Consider the following 27,671-nt stretch of genomic DNA (forward strand, 5'->3'; position numbering starts at 1 on the left):
AATAAACCAGGAACATTTTAAAATGCAATCTCACAAAAATCTGCTTTGCTTAACCTTCTCTCTGTCTTTAAAAAATAAGAAAGCCATGATGTTCTTTTTTTTGTTAATTAATTCATTTTAGACAATTCCTTAAATTTTCATTTTAATAAATTTTTGTGTGGGTGCATTAATTACTTTCAAAGACAGCTTTACAACTGTTACCTATTAAAACCCTTTGTTAGTGAATAAAAAAAAAAAAAAGAAAAATAAAAAAAACTCCCAGCATGCGCCCTCCCTTCTCCATTCTGAGCAGGTCCTTGCTATCAACTGCTGGAGTATGCTTGCTTTGCACCTAGAGCTATAATTATTTTGCTTTAATTTTACAAAACCTTTTGTTCCATTCCCACGAGCCCACCTGATCCTTATATTACACTCGCTCTATTAAAACACTCATGCAGAACAAAGCATGGCTGTACTGATTCATAAGTAACTTTTTTTTCTCAGAAAAATGCCACTGGCTAGGGTTCGGGACATAGTCCTGGGCTTCACCTTCCTCTGCCAATTTTCATGTGTTAGATAAAAAAAATATGTTGTTTCAGAGTGTCATATTCTTCCCAAACGTCCTTTCTTTGTCCCGGTGGCTTTTTGTGCATTTTAAAAAATATTTTATTATCCATAATTTTAATCTGCCGCAATATAAAGTGATACATTGTTAAGGATGGTGGGTATATTCAAGGATTGTAATCATGTTGAGATTTCTTTTATTCATATGGTTAGGATCTTTTAAAAATCACTTTTCTCTCCTTACTCCACTCCTTTTCCTTGAGATCTTGCAACACATGTGGGCTTCTGGCAGAAAAAAATTGCAGTGACTCATCAGGAGAATTGTTTGTTTGCTCTGAGGAGCACCCTGAGGACCCTCTGGGCTGCACACGGAGCCCTTTGATCCTAGGAAATTTATTTCTTCCAGATGTTTTCCCCACAGCCACCTTTCTGCAATGTCCCTCTTCATTAGGTAGCATGAGGATAAACACTCAAGACCCACTGCTACAGCATACAGTTTTCCTGAATGGAGTGTGACAGGGAGTTGACATTTGACTGAGTCATTGGATTCCCCTTGCCTTAGGCACAATGATGGAGGAAGGTTAACGCTGAGGCAGACAGAACCGGCTCTCTTCAGGCAAATGTCCTTAGAATTAAGATGGAAATTATGTGAATCAGGCCAAAAAAATACACAAAAAACACAAATCTGCAGCCCATTGCTCATGAACCTAGCCTTATCCAATCTTATAAAATCTTAATGCTTGGATCTGTCATGTGACTTGCCCACTTGTTCAACCTAAAGTATAAAGAGTGAATAGGAAAGTGAAGTCTTTGGACATCTCTTGCATTTTCTTGGTGAGTGTGAAAATAAACAGAGAAAAGAGAGTACAAGAGGTCATTTAACAGATTTTACAGATTATAAGTGTAAATGCTCCAATTTTCTAATACTAGTTTGCATATTTTATGAAGTAGGACAAATCTATTACATTTTCCCTTTAAAATAAACATTTATATATAATGTATGACCAGTCATTTCCCCCCTAAATTGTCAGTATAATATAATGAACTACAGCAACAATTGATTTGGCATATACATACCAATATTATATTTGGCATATATAGGCTATGCTATAAAAGTGAAGATCTGTCTGCACTTGAGGTAACTTTCTATTAGCTATTCAAAGGACAGTCAATTTTAAAGATTAATAATATAATAATATAATATAAGATAATAAGATAATAATATAAGATAATTTGGAACCTAAACCCAAGAATTCTTAAATAGATGCATTAAAATAATAACAAATCTGGAAAAGTCCAATAGCAAAATGACTATTATGTGACCAAACTGCTCAGTTTATCACTTTCTCTAGATCATTAAAAATCTATAGCAGCTGCATCATTTAAAAGGACAAGGAAGACTCCTCAATTCCCATGCTTCTTTTCAGCTATTGGGTTTTTCAACAACCAAACCATTAATCTTCATAAACAACATGAGGTCAGTAGACCTAGACCACTAATATAGATGAAGAAATGGAAGATCTGGAGAGCCTAAAGAGATTCTAGATCAATCAGCAAATGATAAGAACTGAGAAAATCAAGTAGAAATGCTGACTCTATTCTCTAGTACCTTTGTAAAGCAAATAGAGATCGAGTTGTCCTTTTGAAGATAACACTCCAATGACAAAATATATAAAAGATGGTCATTTATTTTTTGCTACTTTCATGTAACTACCGCTGAGTATTCATTTGACAGTAGGTTTAAAAACAGAAAAACATAATACTCTATCTTTTAACAAAATAAACAGATAATAAACTGATGATTAATACAACTAACCCACTGAAAAAAGATATCCCAAGTTATTCAAAGTACCAGGAGGCTAAAGAAACTGGTAGTTGTCCCCATGAGCCTACATTTGGGGAAGCACGAATAATGAGAATCTCCTTGCATTCCTTCTCCACTTCCCACCATGACCAGCTGTATCCTGACCTGAGGCAGTTCAAGCTCTCAGGACTTCAGAGATTCACTATCTGGAGTGAAGAGCAATCAGTGCAAATTCCACCTTCATACTCCCATGTCTCATTGTTTTATTTGCTTTAGCACTATGTACACCTTATCTTTGGAAGGTCAGAATGCATATCTTTGCTTTGAGTGTGGTACAGGTTCTCACAGCACCATATAATTATAACTGCTCTTTACTCATTTATTAACCCCTCCAACAACTCAGGAGGCAATTGTTAACATTCGCATTTATCACCATCCCACTTGTTTCTACAAGTTCCTAAAGGGCAGGGAATATGTTTTTCTTTCAACTAGCTTCCCTTAGCTCTACAACACCTAGTTAATTCTTAAGGAGTAACCGGCTGATACATAACTCAAGCACAGGAGAATGGGTGGCCAGGGTCAGTGCGGATTGGCCCATTTGACTTTGCAAACTTTGTAATAAAACATTGTTTGCTGAAGAGATAAACAATAAAAGAATTTTTTAAAAATCCTAATACAAAGGTACCTTAACTCCTTTAGCATAGGTTATGATCCTGAGAGTTAATAATCTGTACTGTTCCATAACAAATACACTGAGCCATAACAAATATAGGAGGGTGAGTTTAGTATAATATCGTTGGCTGTGATGGAGATATGGTTGAGATGAATGGAGCTTTAAAAATCAAGAGTCAAGGACATTTGGGAAGATATAAGATGTAATTGGGTACCTTTTAAATGACCAAGGACTTGTCTCCAGCATTTTAATTATCATGTTTCTGGGACTTGAATTAAAGTCCCAGGTTATCAGTTACTTAGTATAAGTTTTCCAATAAACACCCTTTGATTATGCATTTAGATCTTCAAAGTGGGTAGACTTACACAGCCCTTCCTACACAGGCAAATTACGTAGGTAAAACATGTAAAGTTAATATTTTCTTCTTTGATGCAGTTTAGTGAATTTTTAAAAATCTGCAATGAATAAAACCAGACTTTAAATTCTGGATAAAAATGTTCTACATCAATGACTATCATGATGTGTCTTGGTTACAGATTACTGTATGTTTTTTTTTCTTAATAAAATGGGATCTCCATCAAATACATAGATAGATCATAGAGTCTTCCCATAGGAACCTTTAAGATCATCTAATCCAATTGCTCATTTTACAGATGAAGAAACAATATGTGAGTGTTTTAATAAAGCATACTTTACTATTTGCATTGAGACAAAAAGGATGTTACATGAAGAGAGAAACAGAAGAGACTTAAAAGTAGAAGGTTGATGAAGGAGAAGAAAAAGGAAAGAGAAGAGCTTTTTCAGTGGAGCAGAGCACTAAGCAGAGATGCATTTTCTAATATGCATCCAAGTCTTTGCTGGCTTAAATATTACAAAGATGGTAGCATCCATATTTTAAAGAATTGCTTAGATTATTAACATATAAACAGTTTAGACAGATTTACCTCTAGGGAATCACATAACTTATCATAAATAAACAAACATGTTCTGTATTTCTAACATGTAACTGTCCATTCATTTATTCTGCATATCACCTCTCACTTCCCCAGCATATATGCAAATTGAAGGGAAATACAAAGAGCATTATTAAAATCTATTTTAGGATAAAGATTATCCCCCCACAAAACAGAAAATGTGAATACTTTTTAGAGTTATATAAAGATAAGTTCTGATTTGGATACTTGCTACTAGGAACTATGTGAACTTGTTAAAAGTGTAAGGCTCTGGAATCAGATTTCCTGGGACTGAATATTGACCTTGCCACTTAGTTGACTTTGGGCAAATTTATTCCTCTCTGTGCCTCAATTTCACACCAGTAAAATTAGATAACAATAGTGACTATTTAAAAGAGCAGTAGTGAGGGTGGAATAATAGAACTTTACATATAAATCTCTTAGAACAGGAACTGGCACATAGTAATTACTCAATAAATAGCTGTTACTACTAATATGTACAAGCCTGTTAAACACTTTCAGGGGGGTAAGGGTATTCTCATTAATGAGACTTGTTTAAGTATTCTGTCTTTCAATTTGTGGCCTAATTTAATTCATACCAATATTCCATCTCAGCATGAATAATGTAGTATGAGGAAAAGCCTCAGTTTGGTTTACTTAGATGTGTTTGAGACAGGGATTATCATCCTTTTAAAAGGAATAAACTAAAAGGCTGCATCTGGTTCTGACTTAAAGCAACTGAGAGGTAACTCTTAAAAGGCAAAGGAGAAAATGAGAGAGCAGGAGAGGCTTAGCAGGATGCATATATTGTCTGATGCTGTGGGGAACATGAGAGAACACTCTAAGAGGAAAGTGAAGGTGCAAATGCCCCCCTTATATGACCCCACAGTCTCTTATGCAGGTCTCAAAGTCATTAACCTTCTACTATGTAATTATTTGTTTACTTATTTTTTTTTCCGATTGTACAGTGATCCAATTGAGGACAAAAATTGTTCCATTCATTTTTGTTCAACAGTTGCTCAGTAAAATATTCACTGAATTAATGAGAACTAGTTAATTAATAACAACTACTACAATGGGGGAGGCTAGTTAGCAGTCCCTAAAAGAAGAGCTAAGACTCTCATAGACACTCCTATTCAATGGAGGGAAATGTTGAGGTAGAAGTGACTGGCCATGGATCTGGCAATGGATCTGTGATCTCCGTGCTGGGGATAAATGTTCTCAGTAAGAATAAAATATTTTTGAAGTCTTAACTTGTGTAAGTTTTGTGAGTTTTCTTCCATAACTTTCGTTAAAAAAAATCACAAATATTTGAGAATCTACTATGCAGAACTTTACAAGGCAGAAGAACTAACTGCAATGTGGGGAGCAAATGTAATCAGACTAATAAACCATGGCAAAAATCTGAAAGTAAATTCAACAAGAGTCCCAGACAATGTGTTGTGGAAGATCAGAGAATAAGTAAGTACTTATAGCTGGGGAAATAAAGGTAATTTTAGTAGAGAGGGTAATATCTCAATCCTGATGCAAATACTTAATATAAATCTGTGAAAACAGAGCATTATATCTTTAATTTGGAAATTGATTGATGTGCAGATGTTAGTGGAAATATCTGTGAATGAATGACATAAACATCAAAGGCATTCCTTTGTAATTGTATGAAACTCAGAGTATTAATATATAGTTCATGGCTATTAGTTGATATATATGTCCCTGAAATGGCAATAAGTCTAAGTAAATAAAATAATAATAGTGCCCCTTAGAAAATTCATCCATTTGTGAATATTCATTCATTCAACCTAACGTGAGGACCTACTGCATCTCAGATTTTGAACTGTGCTGAGTACGTTGGATAACATGTGTGGTCAAGATGGAATAGGTGTTCTGTCCAAGAAGTAGATTCAGACAATTAAATTAATAACTACAACATGATGTATTCTATGTTAGATGAAGAAGTGGATGTTATGGGAATGCATATTTGTAAGCGATTTTACTTTAACTCATTCCAGAAATATGGCAGAAATATATTTGGACAAATATAAAATGCTAGTGGTTTTTACTGACCTTGAATTTCTTCTGACTTGGTCTCATTTAAATCTACAGAGTAGATTGCCACAAGTGGGTCTTTTGCACGCTGCTTGCTACTCAAAATTTTGCTTTTTGAACAACCTATCTAATTATGGATATATCGAGCAGAAACAAATTTATTTTCTTAATTTCTTTAAGACTCAACATGGCAGCATTTTTCCTACCTCAGGGTTTTGGTGTTTTTTTTCTGTTAAGGTACATCTTTTATCATAAACAATAGCAACCTCAGGAAGATGACTGTGATAATGTCTGAAACAGAAAAAAATCTGCTCTCTTTTGTGAGATTATATCTACAGGCCTGCGAAAAGTAAAATCTTGCTTGGACCAGTAAATTGAACAAACATAACACAGGAGTCACAGAGGTAGCAATTACAGGCAACATCAATTCTTATCATTTTAATAAGTAAAGGTTTGAACTGGTCTTTTTGTTGTGATTCTTCTTCAAATCCAAGCCATAACCTATTCCCTATACCAAATATTTCCCCCCAAATTGTCAACCATACAGTGAGTCTGTCTTAGAAACCAAAATTCTGGATTTATTAAAGCAGAAAACATACTGCCTTCCTTCATTTCAACTCTGAGCAAGGAATAAAACTGTCTTCTTGTTTTTCTTTGCATGAAAAGTATAGTTAACTAGAGCTGCCACAGTCTAGAGAACTAACAGAGTAAAATACTAAATGATCCAATACATAGGGCATTTGTCTCCCTGGATTTCATCTAGTTCAGCATCATGGCTTTGTAGTCTAAGCAATAGATGAAGAGCATCAATAAACTGGGCAAATAATGTTTTATGTGAATAGCATAGAAAAGAATGGACAAAAATACAGTTCACCATTGCACAGAATACAATTAAATATTGTATTGTATTGTTAAAAAAATAACAAATAGCAGCTGACTCTCAACCCGATCATAGAAATGAATGTGATCAGTTCAAATAGTCTTAAATATGGTAAAAATGTCCTTAGGATATACAGGATGAGAGAACAAAATGGTCTCTCCCTCATCTGTTGGACTCAGGGCCGGTGTGCTGCGTGGCGGTCATTTAAGTGCTCTGTTTTTATTCCTATCAATACTATAAATTATGCATGCATGTTTGTATTTTAGAAGTACATAATTTTTTTGGATTAACTCGTGGAGCTATTGTAAAGAAGGATGAACAAATCATGCTGAGAAATGAGAATGTGAATAAATGCCAATTCTTCCCCAGATCTGAGATGAGATACCCTCACTCCTATTGTGAGAAAATGAAAGATAGGATGTGAATTAATCCCTTCTCTTTAGGATACCCTACTAATTAAACACATTGACACTAATTATAACAATAAGTAACAATTTTTGAGCACTTACCATGTGCAAAGCAGTGTTATAATCATTTCATATATATTCTCTTATTTAACGCTCACAACAACACTATATTACATATAAGAAAACTTGAGACAAAGAAGTGAAATAACTTGTTTAAGATCAACAGGCTAATAGAAGGTGGAGTTAGGATTCAAACCAGACACTCCAGAGCCCATACAATATTAGAATATTCTGAACCAAAGAGATGAAAGGGATCTAACCAATACCTTGGGAATATCATTCAGCTTTTCTCAATTTTAGGTCCTTCATCTAGGACAGGGGTCAGCAAACTTTTTTTATAAAGAGCCAGATCATAAATATTTTAGGTTTTGTGGGTCAAGCGGCAATATCAAGAACGCTATATTATGTGGGTACTAATATAACAAGAGAGAAAACAAATCACACTATATATTTTTAATAAAAATTATTTAAAATATTTAATTTAAAAATGTTAATTTTAAATAAAATTATTTAAAATAAATCACATTGTTATTTTATTAACAAAATTTAAAATATAATAATAATTAAGTCTTTTTTTTTTTTTTTTTCCAATACAGGTCTCCTAATGACAAGAACAGAATTCTTTTTTAGAGCATAACATATTGCTTAGCTGAGGTTCAAAGACAGTGTCCTTATCATGAAATCAACTGCAAATGTTCATCTGTAAAAATCATTCTTACCTCACTGGCCATACAAAAAACAAACAATAAGCTGGCTTTGACTCACAGGCCATAGTTTAGCAACCCCTTATCTAGAAAACAAAGTTACTGTACTAGATGATTTCTGAGAACCCTTCCAATTTCAAGATTTTATGGCACTATCTTACTTTACAAGTATAATAATTTTGATTTTTCAGTGTCTTCAGTACAGTTAGATAAGAAGTAAAATCTAAAAGCCCTATACTCTATATATGCTAATAATTAAATGAATAGACGCATGTAACTACAGCATCAAATATTTATATCTGCCTTGCAGACTATTGTTTTCTTAATTTTCTTAGGACAATTTATATTTTATTGCATTTCCACGGGTCCCTTTGAATGTCATCATAGAGGAAAAAGCTTTCTGTTGATAAAGCATTTAAGTGGTATGTTAGAGGCAGAGAGACAATCAACATAGCCTTACAGTGAAATAAGAAAAGAGTAACTACGACATACCGATAGATTCCCTACTAAAGGGAATTGTTTACCTGATTTAATTCTGTTTCTATACTAACATTTGGTACCTTAAACTAATAGTATAAATTCATACTTCACATAAATTGGCATTGGATTTGCAAACTGTGACTTCTATATTGCTTTATTATTATTATATTGTTGTTGTTATTATTATTGAAACTCCTATGGTTAGTCATGGGAATTTCTCAAGAAACTTCTAGATTCCCTGACAGTTTTCATAGGAGGTTGTAAAAACAGAGGGCTTCCAGCACACATAGAATCTTTTCAACACACAAATATGTAGTTTTCTTGCCCTTACGTAAGCAAAAATATCAAGAACTTACTGTCGCACATTTATTTACACTTAAATACCTATTTTCAAAAAAAAAAAGAATTAAAAAGTCGATCTATGATATTTGAGGTCAAATGTCATATGATTTATCAGTTCTTTAAGGTATAATTGAACACTTCTGTAACAGTCAAAGTAACAGATAATTAACAATTCTGGATGACTTTATAGAAACTTACAGAAGAAATATGTTTTCTGGTTTCTGATGCAAAGATCTATAAAATAGTGTTATTATGCAAATTCCTTGGTGGTCCTAAATAAGGTTGACCCTAGCAAAATTGCTAAGTCTCCAAAAAGGCTTACTTTCCCCGAATTCTGTTTTATATTTTCCCAAAATACTACATTTTATTTTCCCAGGTAAGAGTGAATCAACAAATCAATTAATGCTATTTTGTTCTTCCAAGGCAACATTTTAAATTCTGACAGGGGTTTTTTCAACTTAATTTTTTTTTTTATTTGAAACTACTGAAAACTATCCCATTCACCCACAGACAAATACAAAATGAAGTTAAAAAAATTACAAACAATCCCACCACTTAAAAATAAATTTTAACAAGAATGAAAGAAACCCCCTCTGTCACTGCAATCTTCCTCAGTCACCCTCTAAGATAACCAGTTTGGAGTGCATTCTCCCCATTCTTTGTGACAGTTGTAGTTCACTTGTATCACTGTAAGATAAGACAATTACCTATATTAAACCTACAACTTTGTAATTTAAACTTAACATATATTATGTAAAATTTCAGGCAGTATATATGGATCTATTTTATGCTTTGTAAAAGATAGATATAGTCTAATGTAATAATATGTTAAACCATTTATCTTTTGATGGAAATCTAATATGTTTTGAAATTTTTGCTACTTTGAATAAAGCTGCAATGAAAATTGTTGTAATATATGTGCAAGTATTTCTTATGGAAAGATTACTAGAAGTGGCTTGCTGAATATTAAGATATATTCCTTTAAAAAGCTTTTTTTGAAGGCAATTTCTTTAAACATTAAAAAATCAAGCAAATCTGTTAATAAAGTAATTACCATTATTTAGTTCCTAACATTCTAGGCAGTGTGGCATGCCCTTTAAATGCATTCATACATTTCAATATATAAAATTTATTATATATAAAAATTCTGATGGTCCAATTCTGAAGGACCTTAATTGTCACACTTTGGAGTTGGGTTACACTTCTACGAGCAATGAGGAGTCATTGCAAGTTTCTGAGTAGGGGAATGACCCATCTCCCTCATTCAGAATAAATCATTTCTAGGAAGGCAAGAGAGGAAAGAGACCCATCCAGTTGGTGGAGACATATTAAATGGTATCTAGAGGGCATGGGACCAGACAATGGAGAACAATCCTTGCAAAAAGCTAAACTTCTTCTGCACCCAAAAGTGAAGAAGCATGGCAGCCTTAACAGGAGATAAGCATCATCCTTCAAGTATTACCTGTCAGACAATGACACTTGATCAGGGCAAGAGTAGGTTAAGGGTGTGCTTTCCCATCCTGCCTATTGTTTCCAATGGCTCCGGATAACCACTATTAAATTGGAAAATGTGGAGATGAGGAGAACACCGGGCCAGTTAAAAAAGAAACACAGAGTTTCCATGTTTAAAAACTATCCAGTTGAGAATTTTGCTGTGGTTACTCACATATGGAAATGGCCTGAAACAAATGGACCAGAAGCCAGCTAAAGTTCTGAGGAAACTGTATTGCCAAAGATAATAGAATAAGAAAAAAAGATGAGATACAGCATTAACTGGAGCAGGCCTCTTCCACCAGGATGGTGCTATTCACAGAGATGGGGTGGGGAATCAAGATCTCTTACTCAATTTAAGGTGCCTACCGGACCTCCAATGTAGACAGCAAGTAAATGGTTCTATTTCTATGTCTAGAGCTCAGGTGAGAGATTAAGGTCAGACCTGAGATAAAAATTTGGGGGTCATAGACATATAAATAGTACTTAAAGCTATTGGATTGGAAGAGCTCCTCTAGGATGTATAATGGACCAGAGAAGGAGGAGCTAACAAAAGTGACTAGTCAGTGAGGTAGGAGGAAAATCAGGAGAGTGTGAGGAGTGTGAGGTCATAGAAGCCAAGGGGTGACATTATTACGAAAAAAACGGATTATTTCACATTTTGAAATGCTTCTGAGCAGCTGAGTAAAATGAGAGTATGCCTCTGTATCAGGGTATAGACAATGTCCTGCAGTAAGGATGCATAGTAAACAAATTAGTTAATTATGTTACATTGTGATATTAAAGTCCATCTTTGTTAAGAATAATAAAAATGTTGCCTTTCTTGCCGTACTTAGTAACTAGATGTAAATCCTGGAAAGACAGTGTTAGTTTTTAATTTTTAAGCTGGTAGGAATTTTAGAGATCATCTAGGCCAACTTTCTAATCTTATGGACAAGGAAATGAATTTGGAGAGGTGGAATGATTGCTCGAACTCCAAAACTGCAAAATCGCAGAAGTGGGGCTGTGATGTCGGTCTCCTAACTCAGGACAGGACTCTTTTCTCTAAAAGAAAACGTGTGTTCATTGACATAAATTTGTTTTCATTTTTCCAAAATGTTATTTTAAAGTAGAGACCAAGACCCATTCAACACCTGATGTGCTGATCTCAAACAATTTTATTTCAGCAACCACATTCTCAATATAATTTGCCTCAACATTAGAAGTACAAACAGAACTATTACTTGATATTTTTCATATCACCCTTTCCTAATGTACCACGTATTTTTCACCTAACTCATTGAGATATGGCAAGTGTTCAACAAATGTGTGTTGAATGAATACATTAATTTTGTTATACCTCATATCTAGAATTTACGTAGGTACATACTCTATTTCAATCTACATTAGAATTTCATATAAACAGGTGATCTTTTTTAGATCTTCAAGAAAGAGATTTCTGAAAAATTAAATTAATGCACTATCATAGAGAAAAATAGCAATTCTGGGAAGAGGAGGGTAAAACAAACAGTATCAGAAATATAAAAATAATAGACCATATTTTGTTTCCTGTGGAAAAACATACATAGGAGTAGAATATCTCTAGAAATGAGTCAGGAAAGATTATGAACCCAGAATCACATTTTCATCTATAGCTTTAAAAAATGTAGTTAAAAGAAAAAAAAAAAAAAGTGTTTCCACTACACACCTATTACAATGACTAAAATAAAAAATATTAACAATACCAAGGGTTGTCAAGGATGTGGAGCAACGGGAACTCTTATATATTTCTGGTGAGAATGCAAAATGGTAGAGCCACTCACTCAGCAAAACTGTTTGGGAGTTTCTTATAAAATTAAACATACATATTACATCTGACCTAGCAGTATGACTCCTAGATATTTACCCTAGAGAATGAAAACTATGTTCACACAAAATCCTGTACACAAACGTTTATAGCAGTCCTATTCATAATTGCCCCAAACTGGAAAATAAAAAACAAAAACACAATGTCTTTTGATGGGTGAACGTATAAACAATCTGTGATACATCCATACGAAGGAATAATATGAAGTAATAAAAAGAAACAAACCATTGGCAAAGGCAACAACATGGCTGAATTGTAAATACATTACGCTGAGCAAAAGAATCCAGTCTCAAAAGGTTACACACTATATGGATCCATTTATATGACAGTTCTCAGAAAGACAAAACTATGGGGATAAAGAAGAGATCATGGTTGTCGGGGGGTTGGTGGATAGGGGAGGGATAAAGGGATAGCATAAAGGAGTTCTTCTGGGTAATGGAACTGCTCTGTACCCTGATAGTGATGGTGGCTGTTACAAAAATCTATACATGTGTTAAAATTTACAGAACTTTAAACCAAGAAATTTATGAGTCAATAAAAATGTTCAACATTTTCAGGAAAATAAAAAAAAAAACAAAACCACTGGCTCACATATTGAATTACTGGAAAAGTATGGACTCAAACAAAGCCAAGGTTTCTCCTACCTAGAAGATAATTTGGTAAGAGATAGTGCTGTTGGTAAAAGAGAAACCTGTAGCTCTGCCTCTGCCATCAGTTAATGAAAAATGAGGATTCTAATATAGCTTTAAGCATTTAATAATAATCCTGTTTACTTAAAATCTGGTCTCTGTAGTTTATTACAGTCATTACTGTTTGAGAATCAAGGATAATACCAGCACTTGGATTTTATAAGTATGACTGGCCTCAGTAGCAAAGTAAAGACTATTACTTAAACTAAAAAGTTATTATATTTCATAAAACCCTAATGATTCTGTGAATAGACTACTCAGTTCAATTGTGCTGTCTAACCCTGTAGCTGCAATCCATTTTCACTGAAATTTCTTAAGTTTTCAAATGTACATTTCTTTTTAAAATTGTGGTTAAATATATATAACATAAAATTTACCATTTTAACCATTTTTAGGTACACATTTCAGTAGCATTAGGTACATCACTATTATTGGCAACTATCACCACCATCCATCGGCAGAACTTTTTAATCTTTCATACTCTGAACGCATTAAACAATAACTCTCCACTCTTCCCTCCTCTCAGCCCCTGGTTAACCTCTATTCTACTTTCTGTCTCTATGAATTTGACTATTCTGGTACCTCATGCAAATGGAATCATACAATATTTGTTCTTTTGGGTCTGGCTTATTGCAGTTAGCATACTGTCTTTAAGGCTCATCCATGTACTTACTGCGTGTCAGAATTTCATTCCTTTTTAAGGCTAATATTCCATTAAATATGTTTACACCACATTTTGTTTATCCATTCATCCAGCAATGGTCATTTGAGATGCTTCCACCTTTTGACTATCAATTTTACACCCCTTTGACATTGTTGTCAGCCACCATTTATTTCCCCATAAATCAGACTCAAGGCATATTCTGGTTGAGCAATGTATGGCATTTCATTTTCAATACAGGTTTAAAGAGGACTCTTAAAATTTCATTAACTATACTTAGTTTCTAATTAATTATGGTAAAAGCAATTCTATGTATATCAAATTTTTGTTCAAGTTTGGTCATTAGCTTAATGTGTGTGCTTGTGTGTGTCACATGCATGTCTGTGTGATAATACATAGATACAGCTGTATTATGCATAATGTTAAAACTTTATTATTGCCTGGTTAGGAAAGTAGTCATTATCCAGAAAAAAATGGTTTTCCAGTGTGAAGAAGCATGTTAAACTTAACTGAACTGAAAATTTTGAGATGAAATAAGAGTGTGGCTCCTGTAAGGGTCTAGCATTGTAGCTAAACTCCACCCCTGACCAATTAAAACAGAACATCTAGGGTGAGGTCAATGTATTGGTATGCTTTTCTTAAACTTCATAGGTGATTTTAATGTGCAGCCAAGATTAGGAATCTCTGAGCTGGAGAAAGAGTTCCTGAGTCAGGGGGAGTAAACAAATGAAAGTAACTGTAAAAGGCAGTTTGGGTCTAAAGCGCAGAGGTGAGGAAAGAGAAATTTAGAATTGTAAATGACAGAAGAACCATTCCAACTGGCAGAAATTAAGTAGCCTTTTAGTTAAAAGCAGAAGAGCAGAAGAGGTGTCAATTATAAGGATAATTGACATTTAGATTTTAAAGAGCTACAGAACCTAAACTAGAACATAAGCTATGAAAATGGTCTAAGGACTTCATTAGACCTTAGAGAGATATAAGGTGAGAATAAGATAAAAAGGTGAGCCATAAGGTGAGAATAAGATAAATAGGTAAAATATTTAGAAGACCAGGAGATACAGAGTTTGGACTATATCAAGTCTCTTGACTGTGTGTAGTTTTTTTTCTCCATTTAAACGTTTGTACCATCTGAGCTTTATAAGTGGAACATGAAGTAAATTCTCATTTAAGTAAACATTTATTTTATATAGAAAAGCATGGTTTGAATATATCCATTGACCTGCCTTGCTTCTCTTGACTATTCTTTCCTGAAGTGACAAGTGTTCTGTTTGAGTTATATTAATCCATCCCCGGTAATTAGATAATGAACCATCTACCTCACAACCTCCTTCTCCCAGTCACTCCACCAAAGCTCAACGGCTATTTGAGCATTAAAAATGACCAGAATATTACACTATAGTAGCATCTCTAAAGAAAAAAAAATTCTCAGCAAGAATATCATGTCACTCAAATTTGAAATGAAATCTCTTCATTATAAGAGATGCAACCATTAAAATTATTTCATTGATTAAAACTAAACAAACTAAAAAGGCAGGATATTGCAAGAGCACTTTTCCTTTTCTTTTTCTTTCTTGCCATTTTGGAAAACGAAAAGAATGGAAGAGAAATGAACAATAACCACCTAGAAATAAACACTTAATATTTTATACAAGTTTTGTATCTTGCTTTTATCCCTTGACATTATATAAGCATTTTCTTATCTGATTAAAATCTCTTCACAAACATTATTTGTCTTTCTAACCACACCTCTATTGTTTGTCACCTTTCTAGCTAGAGTGACTGTTCTCACCAGACTATTGAGGCTCAGGTAGGAGTCACATAAGATAAACAAGAATTCATGTTTTTTCTGCATAAATTATTTAAACTGAAGGCATAGGGCAAAGAAGTGAACCTACAACTTTGCGCAAGCTTGCCATGATCAGCTGCCTTTTGACTTCTTCAGTCCCCTAGAGTTAAGAGACACAAAAGTAATTGCGAGCATATTCTAAAGGGCGTTTCCCACAACTGTAAATGGTTCACTCTGAGTCAGCACTCTCTAAAAGGAAGGAGTGGACAGCTGACTGGCTGGAAGTGCCAAGAAGACCCAACCCACCCAGGATTGGACTCATAAGGGACCAGGGAAGATTTGTGCAGATGTAGAGAAAGTCTGGGGTATCAAAATATATTTTATTTTTTCCTTCATGCTTCCTAATCCCATAACCAATCACCTTCTTCCACTCTTGTACCCTCTCTCCTTTTTTTATTTGAGAGGAGGATATTCTTTCTTTCTCTTTATCCCTTCCCTCTCCTAGTCCCCCGATCCCTTCTTTTCTCTCCCTTCTTTTTCTTAAAGCCTTTATCATAACTGACTATAATATGAAGTAAAGTACATCTGTTTAGCTGTGGTTATTATACTACAACTTTCCTGTGTTTTTAAGTTAGCTTATGGTACCTCTGCCCTTTATCCATAAAGGGTGAGTCATTGTCAGGACTACTCTATGACGGAATCTAGAATGTACTGATTCTGAGAAATACAGTACCTCAGATTGTGCAGTCCTCTCTTGCCTGATTCCAATTCAGATGTTCTGCCCATCTCATTGGCTGAAGTCTATTCAAGCATATTCTAAAGGGGACCTCTGATGTTTGTTTTTAACCTAAGGCTTCTGGGTCTGCTCCTTCAATTACTTAAACTTCTATGAATTTTCTGTTGGGAATAGAGTCCTGAAAACTTATCTTGCAGAAGGTTTATTTATTTGTTTATTTTTCCTCAGTGAGTGAGAGAAATAGAAGTCAGAAAGTCTAGTGAGATTTACAACAGAAAGAGAAGAATAAGTCAGATCCAGCAAGGAATTTGGAAGTGAGCAGAAAAATTAATTGACCTGGGCCAAGGAGAGTTAGTGAGGGCTCTTGAAGAGGAGAGTGAGGAAAAGGTAGAGAAACATTGGGGGTATCTATAATGGAGAGATATACTGTGGATGAAAGAGATGACAAAAAAGAACATTAAGTTTTATTTTTTCTGCATTGCAGGTTATATATTCAGAGAAACTATAGTAAAGAATCAAATTACTTTTAATAACTTTTGCTTGCTCAACTATTATTCCTTTGTATGTGGTTCCAGTCATGAACCTGTATCATGAAAAGGCTCAGTTTTACATACACACACACACACACACACTGTGCTTGTTAACAAGAACCAATACCATAATTTTTTTCATGTTTGTGTTCATATAAACACACAAATATATTTACTCATAAATATTTATTATCCTGAAAATTTGCTCTTTCACCTAATAAATTACGGTCATCCTTCCAGGTCGATAGCAATAGATATAATTCATTCTTTCCCTAATGGCTGTATAATCTTCAATAACAACTGTACATATCACATGGTATTCATGTAGTCAAATTAATGAATGCAGTATTCTTTTTTTAAAGCAAATTTTACTAAAATTTTACTAAATTTTTACACAGGATACTCAACAAACACTTACTGAATACCTATCTGGTGCCAGTGTTAGTGACTGAGAAAATTAAGTAATTACCCATGGTTCTTTCCCTCAAAAAAAAAAAAAAAAATCAGTCCAATGTGGGAAGTAAAGCAGTTTAAAAATATTTTTTTAACTTGAGAGAATCAGAGAATTTATAATAAAGAATGGTTTAAAAATAAATCTTTAAAAGAAGTAATTTATCACCGGCAATTTATTCTTAGTCATAGTTTCCAATGTATGAACAGTACTGAGCAGCAACAGGGTACTTCTCTGTAAGGCAACTCAAGAAACAAACTAATTTCTAACCACTAAGAGCTCGGATAAAGCACCTTACTCCTGAGACCTCAAAGTGATTTATAATTCTACTAATACTTTTACTGTGATAGTAATACATGATATTTATGAACCATCTTTATTCCGTGGAACTCTAAATATCATTTGACTTCTTTGCATAATGTCTGTAAGATAGAGAAAAGTGTCCCCTACAGATAAGGAAAATGATCTTAACACAAAACTGTTCGACAATGCCTGAATCAAGTCTCTAGATAGTTAGCCCCTTGCTCCTTCCTCTCAATTACACTGGCTGTCTCTCTGGTGGTAACTGCAATGATTATGTGGATAGTATTATGTCATCAATCAGAGTCTTGTATAGCAGGATAGAGTCAGTTCTTATTTAAAAAACAAGAGCTTTTCATGCAAACTATTTCTCTGTCTGATAAAAGGACTTACACATAAAACTCTGCTGACAAGTTTTCTAGGTGAGATGAATCTAAGTTAACTAACTGAGCAACCAGTCTAATTGGTCCCTCCCACTTTCCAGTCCTACAAGAGGATAAGACAACTGTAGCGTTAAATGTGTAACCCAGGCTCACAGCTATTCCTGGCAGCCCTAATCCACAGAGGAAAACAGAACTCAGTAACAACAATGACCATGATAACAATGTTAGACATATACTGGTTATTGATTATTTAATAAAGTTTTACAATGTTCAAATAAGGTAAACAAAGAACAGTTCAGTAAAATTGTAGCAAAGGTTAAGCAAATTTCATATGATTAAGTTAGTGCAATTGCAAATAAGTAAACGACTTTGTCAAAAATCTAAATCTTCTACTACTTGGTAACTATTATTTTCCTGTATCTCTGAAGACATTTTATCATAAGAAGTTTATAATCCTGAGAATCTGATATTAATCAGAAGACTGACTTCATTCTGTATTCCATTTCTCATGACCTCCTGAAAGAATGTCAGTTCAGCATGGCCTCCTTCCTTTGCCAGTTGATTCAAAGAATGGTGCTTTCAAATTGCCATTTGGGATATATGAAGCGGTGCATTTGGAGCCAATGTGCTGCAACCTGAAGTGTAACACTCTTTATTGTTCTTGAGAAACGTGTGCTTAATTCCCTGGAAATTTACTGTTTCAAAGAGTCACAAGTCTCCTGATAGCTTCTCATCAGTCTTGAGGAGATTAGATAAGCTTCCTCCCTCTTACAAAAGCTTTTCCTTCATTCAAAATTCCTTTGAGAACAAAACACTGAACCAGAATTGGATTTTTAACAAAATATTATAATATTGTAGATAACATTTTTTTTTTTTTTCCTCCTGAGGAGACCCAGCAGTTCAAAACATATACTAATGTACTTTCTGATTTAGGGCTACTAGCCACATATTGGAGGAGCAAGGCTGAGGTAAAAGAACAAAGTCCCTTCTGTGAAGCAGGAAGGATTTTTTTCACTGAGTTATTTTAGAAGACTTGAATGGACTGCTAAGGGCTTTCACACAGAAAGACTTGGAAGTCAAACTCAAGAAATACAGAGGAAAAAACAAATGCAGAACTATAACAGGTAGGCATTTCTTCTAATTACCATAAACTTGTTATGCATACTGGTGCTATGCTATAGTGACAGACAGTTTTAGAATAATCGTTCAAGTGTAACAACAGTAGAAATGACCTCAGAAATGGAGGTATATACATGTGGTGTTGCAAAAGTTGACAAGGAAGGAAATTCAGGATCATGTTTGCAGTAGGACCTGCCATCAACAAATGTTTCAAACCTCTCTCTCTTCCTCTTCTTCCATATTGTCTCTCTCCCTCTCTCTCTCCCTTACTCCTTCTTTCCCTCTCTCTCTCTCTCTCCCTCTCCCCCTCTCTCTCTCTCTTTCTCTATCTCTCCTGCCCTCACCAAGGAGTTCACTTCTAATGTTGTCCTCAGTGGTCATTAGAAAACAACATTAACAATTGATAAATATGTCTGGATTTTCTGCTTTGCATTTTTTTTAGTAGCAGTAATGATGAGCACTTTTATTGACCTATATCTCTGATCAGGCTTATAAGGCTTCAATTAAGTTAGACTTGAGAAGGAAAATGTAAACCTTATTCTTTCTTATTGGTCTAATAAACACAATATTTTACTTCTTTCACTTTTCAAAGATGTTTTCAAGTATGATCAAGGTTAGTAGCACCATTGTCTGCGATATGATTGGGACCTTGGGCACAGACACACAGTGAGTCAAGATGATGTAGAGATGAAAGACTAATGTCATGGATTTGACCAATCTTCCAGCTCTTCATTTCTGAAAGATGGAAAAATATATAGGGGCTCTATTTATTTCCAGGCAAGATGATATAACTTAACCATAAAAGCATCCTCTCAACATATTCTCTTTTTTCTTGGGATATCTACAAGAGCATGTATTAAATTCTACTTTGCCATATAAGGAGCTGAGGTATGCAGACCATAGAATACTAGCATCAGGAGAAGAGCAGACTTGGAGGTGGGTGGAATAATAGAAAGAATACTTGGGGTCAGAGAGATCTGCGTTTGGATCCTGGCTCTGAGTTTTACTAAGATGTTGGGCAGCGAGGGGCTATTTAATCTCACTGTTCCTCAATTTCCTAAAATGTAAACTAAAGGTTGTAATATTTATTTTGAGACACTGTTGTGAGAATTAAATGTAAAGAGCTTTATGCAGAGAGGGCACCTGCTAAACGTAACTTTTTTCTTTACCTTCCTAACTTTTTTCAAAGTTTTTCAGACATTTGGACTGTTAGAGAACTAATGGCCTCTGTGACCACATGACCTGAAGTGATAACAAAATGCAATAGATAAAAACACCAAACAGGAGATAGTACAGGGTTTGAATCAGTTAGGTCTGGCATCAATACAAAACTCACTTACTGGCTTTGCAATCTTGGATGTTACTTAATCTTTCTGGATCTCAGTGTTCTCATTATAAAATGGAAATTATTCCTGCTTTGCTGAGGGGCTGCTGAGGGTGGTAGCAAGGATTAGAGACAACTTTTATAAAGCATCTGGTACATTAAGTAAACAGATTGTGAGTAATATTTATTGTTCAGATTTTTATTAATTAAAATTTGTCTATAGATTCATCTCCTATACTTAATATTCCTTTTTCCACCCAAGACCTTGAAAGGGCTACAATAGGGGCTTTGATCACAGATTAGCTGGTTTGGCTGTGGTAATCTAGCTCTTAAGCATTAGAATTACAGTTCCAGCCCTGCCATTAACTATTTAACTGTATGACTTGAACAAGAATTCTAGGCCTAAATTTTGTTCATCTCCAAAATGAGGAGAGTGGAATAAATAATTCCTAAGGTTCTCTGTAGACATAATATTTTGATTCTGGTGTCTTTTTACTGAGTTGCAACGGATAAGTACTCATATCTTTAGAGCTTAACCTACTTCTCTATGGTTTAATTTTCACATTCCCTCTACTCTATTTCTTCAATTGCAAAAGGGGATAATTTCTATCACTTTGCAAACAAACCAATACCTCTATTCTGATTTAGTGGCATTCCAGAATATTAATCATCATACTTTAAAACAGTCTGGATTGTTTTAATCCAGAAATTCAGTCATATTATAGGTAGTATTAATGAGGATAATGATGATTCATTTTCAAGGCTTTCTATGCCTCCAGGCCCCTGGCCACTGCACATGATAAAATACATCAAAATTAAAAATAAGATTAAGGTTTAACAGTTAAAAATACATTCTAAGAGTAAAACACAGTTTTGTACTCATTTCTACACTATACAACGAGCACTTAAAAATCAACAAAAATAACAGATTCATTAACCAACAACAGAATTTTAATAATTATTAACTAGAAAAGAAATAAAATTAACTTGACCTTATCTTAGAAGGTTGTCAGAGACCTATTTTGGTTATGCAGATGGGAAACATGTGGTGAACTATTAGACCTCTGTTTCAGAAGTCCAAGCCCTCCTCAAATTCAGAAGTAAACCTTCAGTGAGGATTCAAAATGAATATATAGATGCTATAAGCTTACGAATATTATGTACCTTTGAATTATCTTCATCTTGTTCTATTTTTAAGCTATTCTTCAATTAATATTTATTTACTCATTTACTTACTTTTTTTTGCATGTCTACTATGTGCTTTTCCAGGGTATTCAGAATAAAATCCAAATTCCCCACCCTGGCTACTTCTCTGACCTCACCTCCAGTCACTCTCCTCCTTTGCTTCTTTTGCTCTACCTACTCTGGAATCCTTTTATTTCCTTGAATACAGTTTGTCCTTGCCTCAGGGCTTTGTCCATGCTGTTTCTGTTGGGAGCTTTCTCCCCCTCTCAAACTTCCATCCCCACCCCAAATTCTTCACCTGGCTGATTCTTTCTGTATTTCAACCCTCAACTTAAATGACACTTTCTCTAAGAATTCTTTCCTGAGCACCCAGTGGACAGTACAATAGATTTTCCCCACCCATTATTGTCTTGCATACCAATTAGCTCTTCCCATGGACTACAATTTGTAATTTTGTAATTATTTGCATACTTATTTGATGTCAGATTCCCTTAGAAGACTATAAATTTCATGAGACACTAAGGGATCGTTCCTTTATTCCCAATATTAAGCATGGTTGAATAACGAATTAATGATTCTATTGTGGTAGATTCTATAGGGTTAAGAAATATTAATAATTTAATATGGGCTCTATCCCTAAGAATTTGCTTTCTAGTAAAAAAATAAATAAATAAAGCATGCCCATAAATATTACTTAAAAATATAGAAAGTAATTCATGTCTCAAAAAATGTGTAGGAGGGTGCTGTATTAGGCTTTTAGGCTGCTGTAACAAATTATTACAAACTTGTTAACTTATATAAATTTATTCTTTCACAATTTCGAAGACCAGAAGTCCAAAATGAGATTGTTGACAGGGCTGCTACAGGTGCTAAGTGAGTTTGGTAGGTAGGGGAGAGTGGATTATTTCTGGCTAGGCCAGGGAGAGAAGGTTTCATGGAATAAATAGCATTTAAAGTAACCTGGAAGGATGGATTAGATTTGCATATGGAAAAACAGAATGATGGCCATTCCAGATAACAGAAACAATACTAATAAATGAGGGTGTGGAAATCTGGCCTGAGTGTATGGTATATTAAACCATAAAATTAAGTCAAAAATGGGGACAGAATTAGATTTTAGAGTGTCATGAATATTGGTTAGGCATTGTTTGGTAATTACTATAGAATATTTAAAGTTTTGTCTGAACAAAAGTGACATGATCTTAGGGCTCCTGCTTCATGAAACCTAATGGGGCAACAGCATTTAGGATGAACAGGTCTCCCCTCCCTGTTTCTCCCGACTAGGAGATTAGTACAACCAAGAGAAGATGAAAACCTGACGAGGACAGAGATACCAAAAGAGGAGAATTACTGGCCATTTATTGGATACTTGGCGGGGATAGGAGAGGCAAGAATGAGATATTTTGAGCCAAGATGACCTGGAGAATTGGGGTGAAGAAAATTAGGATAGTCAAAAGAAGGATGATTTTTAACTAGGAGGATAATTACTTGATATATTGATTCTGAGAAACTGGTGTGATACCTATATAGTTGAAGATTTAAATAAGGAAACTGGAAATACAGTGCTGTAGTTTGGGACTTAAGATATAAATGTGTGCGCTATCAACAGTGAAATAAATGAAGTCATACAACCCTGCAAAACAGTGTCAAATCATGGGAAAAGTATGCATGTGGAGTTTGACAGACATATTCACATCCTATCTCAACCAATTACCTTTCGTATGACCTGGGACAAATTGCTTGATTCTTCCACTTTCTCGTTTGTAAAAAAAGGGGAAAATAATATTATCCCTTAGTCATGATTACCTGAGTTGAGTATTTAAAAGACCTATCATCTTTAGATCTGCTTTCATATTCTGGTGGCATGATTCCCAGTAAGACATATATTTATTTTTCAATTCATTATCTTAAAAATATGTAACACACTCTTTTTACAAACTTTTTTTTCTTTGATTCTATTTCTTAAAAGCATATTGACTGTGATCCTCTAAACTGATTTCATGACCTATGAATGAGTTGCAACCTATACTTTGGAAAACACTGGCCCTAACCATCATTCTATACTCAGGTCACACCATTACCATTGTTTCCTCAACTTCCCTCTGCCTAGGCTGCTTGCTGATAAGATATTATTCCTTGATGGTCCAGAATAAGTGATAACCATTTATTTCCTCTACTACACCTATAAAATACTTTGTCTATAAGAAAGATGTATCTGTTGTCCAACTACTACTCTGGTCTCTTTGGATTGCCAAATGACAGAATCCAATAAAGGAAACCTGAAATACATTACCAGGGCAAGTAATTCATTTTAAATTATTAAAGTTTATTTCAATTTTTCCAGACCCTGAGAAACTTTTCTCTGATGGAAATGACTCCTGGCAACAATGACATTCTGACACCATGCCTGATGCACCCTCTTTGGGAAGTCTGAATTCCATGTCACAATGGCTGTGTTCAGATTACCGGTTTCATCTTGCCTGTAAGCCCAATTAAACTACTGACGTTTCTAATGGTCTTCTGTCCACTTTGTAAATCATCATAAAGAATATTAAACCAACCACATAAATTTGCCTCTGTGTGACTCAATGCACAACCAGAGGCACAATACCAAAATGCATAATAAAAAAATAACAATTTTTTGATAACAATAAGTGCTTTTAGAATACCCTTTATATATGAATTTTGGACTAGTTGGTAGAGGGGACCACAGTTCAGTGGGTCTCATAAGATGAACCTAAGGCAATTTGTTCCTCAGCAAACACAGCTCAGACACTGAGTGTAGAAGAAAGATCAAAGCCTCAGAGTCCAAAGTTAGGTTTACTCTCAGGCCTAGATGTCTGAGGATGATTCGCATTGGTGATCAGTATGGTTTGGGTAACCTGCATGCCCTACCCTGGGCCTCAATTTACTTATTCCAAAATGGGATGACTGGACTTTTATTTCTTATATCCTTTCTACCTGTAATGTTTGACGATGCTCTGCCCTTACATCCCTTTCACCTCAATCTTTTAATCTTAAAAAATGTGAAATGTGTTTATAAAGTTCTTTGATGTCCCTAAATGTTATTCAACATGATAACAGTACAATTCATGAAGCCTAAATTTTATCATTTTAGCTTTGCCTCAGAGGCCAAGTTTTATGAGAGCCTTAATTTGTACCACCAGAAGCTAATTTAATAAAAATGAAGGGACCCCTTTTAGAAATAAATTAAAATTGGTGGAGGAGGGCAGATAACTTTATGCAAAAAAAAAAAAAAAAAACCAGGAAACTAAGCTTAGAAGGGGTCAAATTGTTCTGAGTTCTAAAGAACGCTGTGGTCTTATTTGTGCTGAGAAACTGGTCCTGGCTTTTGACGCACTGAAAGCAGAAGTTTCTAATGGCAACTTCCCAAATCTCTGGACTCTTGACCCAATACCTTTTGTACCATTTGCCCCATTTTCTTGAAGCACAATCTACTGCATAGCAATTAGACAAACAGGTACAGAGCACCATCCATCCTAGAGTCAGGTAGATTTATCTTTGGAGACAACTTCAGTGTATGGGATGTAAGACACAACTTAAACAGAAAACTAGTGAAGACCACTTCACAGACAAAAAGGATATGTATGAGTGGGCACTTCTCATTCTGCTCCGGTGAAAGAAGTATAAAGTCAAAGGGGAGAAAGACTAGGCAACTGATGCCTAATGTTATGTGGTAAATAGTAGGTTTGTCTTTGACAAATTCCTTTATAATTATCTTCCTGACTGTCAAAAACTTTATTCAACCCATCTTCAATATTCTCTGAATGAATGACTCCTAAAGTTCTGACTTAAATTTTCTAATTGTACTAATAACAATAGCTGTTTCTTGATTACTACTATTATGCCAAGTACTGGGGATTATAAAAATCAATAAGAAATAGATCCTGATTTTAGAGACCTTACCATCTATGGTTTTCGACTGTGGTAGTTATGACAAAAATAACAATAACCATCATTTATTCACTCATACCATCCAGGCACTGTGCTCAGTGGGCAGCATATATAAGCTGCCAAAGTTCCCTCCAGTTCACCAGATACCCTGACAGTGAAGTGATCTTGCTCTGTCCATGCATCATCTCTCAAAGCAAAAAAAAAAAAAAAAAAAAAAAAATGGACCTAACAGGAATTCAGACAATAGGCAGGGATATTTAAGCAACATCAGAACTGTCTACAGTAAACATACAAGAACTGCAGTCAATAATGAAACAGTGCAGTAAACCAAAGTGAAAATGGAAGAAATCATCTGAATCACCTTTAGTGTACTCTGTCGAGAGGAACTGTGACACTTTGAAAACCACGATGCAGTAAACCCCACATCCGGCATTCCAACAATGACACAAGGAGATGAATGCTATTTAAGTGTTTTAAGACTCTCTAGCAAAAGACCTCATAACACATTAAATTGTGAAACTTAGGAAGACATCATAACCTTCTGGACTTCACTACGAAAATGTACATTTTGATCTAAAATTTAAAAAAAATAACACTGAATTTCCTTGTAGTATTTCATAACCTTTGAGTGCGGCATTAAAATGCTTTTCTTTTTTCCCCCACCAACTCTAAGCTTCTGTTTTCTTACCCTGGGCGTCTGAATCTTTTATATGCTTGGGTTCTATTCACTGCCTGTTATTCAGACATTGAAATCCCAAATGTTAATTGTTCTTCCAAGTACATTGACAAAACAGCAGCTAAATAAGGGTAGACCAGACTGTGGTAGACTCTGACATGCATTTATGGAACAATGGGGCTCTGAGAGACAGCCTTGTAGCTCACGGGAAGACATAAGATGTGCTATTTTGACTGCTTCATAGCAGAATGGGGAACACACGCACACAAGGGAATTATGCATTTTACTTAGTTTTGCCCAAAGTCCTCAAAGCAACAGAATCTTGTGATGTCATCATGAACTTTCTTTCTCTCCATTTACATTGACACAAAGGCTAAAAATTTCTAATGACATCACAAAGGAAAAAGGAACCTACTTTGATTCCATAAGAAATCTGTTACCTTCTAAGAGACTTGTACCAAAATGTAAGAATCCTTCCTGACAGGGTGTATGTCACTGTGCTGATGCACGGTGGGTGACACCCTCCCTAATGCAATTCAAGCCAGCCAAAAGAAAGGATTCACAATTTAGGTTGGATAAAAAAGACATACTGAATATTGAGCCTTACAAATTTTCTTTTTTTAAAGAAGGAAATCATTTAAACATGTATTTCTTCAGGGATATTCAAATTTTTACTCATGTCTGGTTACTATGTTACCAATATTTTTGTCCTTTTTTTGAGTTGGTCACAAAAACACAGAGGAAGGTAGAGGAAGCTTTCACTTACAAGAATGCAGTGCAGCTCAATCTTTTGTTTTTAAGGTGCAGTGATTTCAGTCTCTAAATGTAACTTCAGGCAGTCTGAAAAGAAACAGGTTAAAATCTCTTTCAGTTATAATTGGTATTTCAGATTTAATTAAAAATTAAACTTTCATAATGTTTCACCATCCAAAGCAATGCATTATCAGTCAAGCGTGGCTTTTTTTTTTTCCTAAGGAAAAAAAAAAAAAAAAACTCTCTTCCCAGAGTCGTTTTTTTAATGAAAAGAAAAGGATCTAAAGAGGAAAAAAAGCAATTCTGAAAAACAAAATATGCCGCCATGTTAAGTACTTCATAATGATATGACTAGAAGCTCAGTGCTTCTGAATTCTACCTATATTCTGATTTTTAAAAAACTCCTAAATAATTCCAAAGCCTCAAGATTACATAAAATGTTATTTCAGAGAAAAAAGAAGAAAATCTACAATCTGAATACACATATTAAAGGGAAATATAACTTCAAATAAAATTGGAAAAAAATGTTACATCTACTACTTTCAAATGACTGAATTGGTGGTGGGGCAAATGGTGAAGTAGAGGTAAAGGAACATAATTTAGCAATACAAATGCCCATTGCAAGGTATTGTGGGTTTAGTGCACTCCAGACCACATCATACTGTATAGCTAGTCACATGCAGCACTGCTATTTGAAGCAACATGGGAAGACCATCAGGGTTTGAACCAGCCTTCTTGATTTAAATAACTGTGAACGCATTTAAAAAATACCTATTTTTAATCTTTGAATTAAGAGTCCAGGCATTAAAATAAAAGTATGTCATAAATACTTGGGCTTAAAATGTCATACTAATTTTTTCAATCCTTTCTTTCTTCATACAACACCATCTATGAATAAGATAACAGTTAAAAAACAGACTGGATTAAGTCATCC

The 27,671-nt window shown here is 34.6% G+C and overlaps 1 protein-coding gene and 1 long non-coding RNA gene across 3 annotated transcripts in view; one reads left to right on the forward strand and one right to left on the reverse strand.

Moving 5' to 3' along the window:
* ZBTB20 (zinc finger and BTB domain containing 20) overlaps positions 1-27,671 on the reverse strand; it is a 799,945-nt gene that overhangs the window by 444,070 nt on the left and 328,204 nt on the right. The window contains exon 7 of one of the 2 annotated variants that reach the window (XM_082394692.1): positions 26,751-26,824. The exons of the other annotated variant lie outside the window; for it this stretch is intronic. The gene's annotated coding sequence lies outside the window, so the exon portion shown is untranslated. The remainder of the gene's footprint in view (positions 1-26,750; positions 26,825-27,671) is intronic. 2 annotated transcript variants of the gene reach the window in all.
* On the forward strand, positions 1,385-25,568 carry LOC309630059. Its single transcript, XR_014245386.1, has 3 exons — positions 1,385-14,560; positions 14,592-18,889; positions 23,738-25,568. It is a non-coding gene; the product is annotated as an uncharacterized lncRNA (long non-coding RNA).

Source organism: Balaenoptera borealis (assembly GCF_965194805.1).
Source record: "Balaenoptera borealis genome assembly, chromosome: 5".
In the NCBI taxonomy this organism is placed as follows: Eukaryota; Metazoa; Chordata; class Mammalia; order Artiodactyla; family Balaenopteridae; genus Balaenoptera; species Balaenoptera borealis.